Here is a 1,584-nt window from a genome sequence, read left to right on the forward strand (position 1 = left end):
TCTGGTTCATAGGTTAGCACTCAACCACTGAGCCACACCGGCTGGGCTGCTTCCACTTTGTGCCTGTCATGGACAAGGCCACTGTCATGAGTAGTGTCTGCATCACTTCCCATTCCCACCAGCAGTGCACACGGGTTCCAGTTTCTACACACCCCCACCAACACCCTTGTTATTTAACTACCCTAAATGGGTGTGTAACGGTTTGTCTTCTGGTTTTGATTTGTATTTCCCTAATGATTACTGATGTTGAACATCTACATCAGTGGTTCTCAACCTTGGCTGCACATTAGAATCACCTGGGAATCTTTTTAAAATCCTGATTTCTGGGCCTCATCCTCCGGAAATTCTGTTTCTTTGTTATGGGGTGGGGCCACAACATTAGTAACAAAGAAACAGAATTTCCAGAGGATGAGGCCCGGAAATCAGGATTTTAAAAAGATTCCCAGGTGATTCTAATGTGCAGCCAAGGTTGAGAACCACTGATCTACACAGATACTTTTTTTTTTTTAATGGAACGCTTCATGAATTTGTGTGCCATTCTTTCGCAGGGGCCATGCTAATCTTCTCTATATCGTTCTAATTGTGTGTGTTTTTTAGTATATGTGCTGCTGCAGCGAGCACTACACAGATACTTTTTAAACAGTATAACTCCTCGGGTCATTTCGAAGCTTGAGAGGCAGTAAAACATACTGTTCAAGAAGCTAAATCCTAGAAGCCAAACTGCCCAGGTTTCATGCTGGGAATGCTCCGTTCCTTACTGACTTTGTGAAGGGAAAAAAAGACATTGACTGAAAAGTTCCAAGATGATGGAACATAGCAACGCACAGATATAAGAAGCTCAACCAACCCCTAGCATGGTAATCATATGGAAAACCACACCTAGAAATATTATAGTCAAATGGCTGGAAATGAAAGAGAGCAATAAGAATGAACTCTGACCTCTCCTCAGAAACAATGCAAGTGAAAAAAGAAATTGAGTAGTAATTTCTAAGGTGCTCAAAGAGGGGAAGAAAACTATTGGCCTTCAATTCTTTACCCAACAAATGTATCCTTAGAAAATGAGGGCAGCCTTGGCTGGTGTGGCTCAATAGGTTGGAGTGCAAGGTCACAGGTTTGATTCTCGGTTAGGCCACATACCCCACCCAGGTTTCAGGTTCGGATCAGGGTGCATAGGGGAAACAACCAATCTATGTTTTCCTTTCTTTGTAAAATAAATAAAAACATATCCTTGGGTGAGGATTTTTAAAAAATTTTAAGAAATAAAGATTTTTGCTCGGCTGGCATGGCTCCATGGTTGAGCTGTTGGCCTATGAACCAAGAGGTCACCATTGAATTCCTATTCGATTCCCAGCCAGGGCACATGTCCGGGTTGTGGGCATGCAGGAGGTAGCCAATCAGTGATTCTCTCTCATCATTGATGTTTCTCTCTCTCCCCCTCTGAAATCAATAAAAATATATATATTTTAAAAAGAAATAAAGATTTTTTTAAAAAATGAGGGCAAAATCAATGCATTTTCAGATAAAAGCTGAGAGGAATTCTTACCAGCAGACTCACACAACAAAAAATGTTAATAGAAATTCTTC

The 1,584-nt window shown here is 41.1% G+C and overlaps 1 pseudogene; it reads right to left on the reverse strand.

Moving 5' to 3' along the window:
* Positions 1-503: 503 nt before the first annotated feature.
* Positions 504-602, reverse strand: LOC111823109 (annotated as a pseudogene).
* Positions 603-1,584: the final 982 nt, after the last annotated feature.

This window comes from Myotis lucifugus, unplaced genomic scaffold, assembly GCF_000147115.1.
Source record: "Myotis lucifugus unplaced genomic scaffold, Myoluc2.0 scaffold_394, whole genome shotgun sequence".
Lineage (NCBI taxonomy): Eukaryota > Metazoa > Chordata > Mammalia > Chiroptera > Vespertilionidae > Myotis > Myotis lucifugus.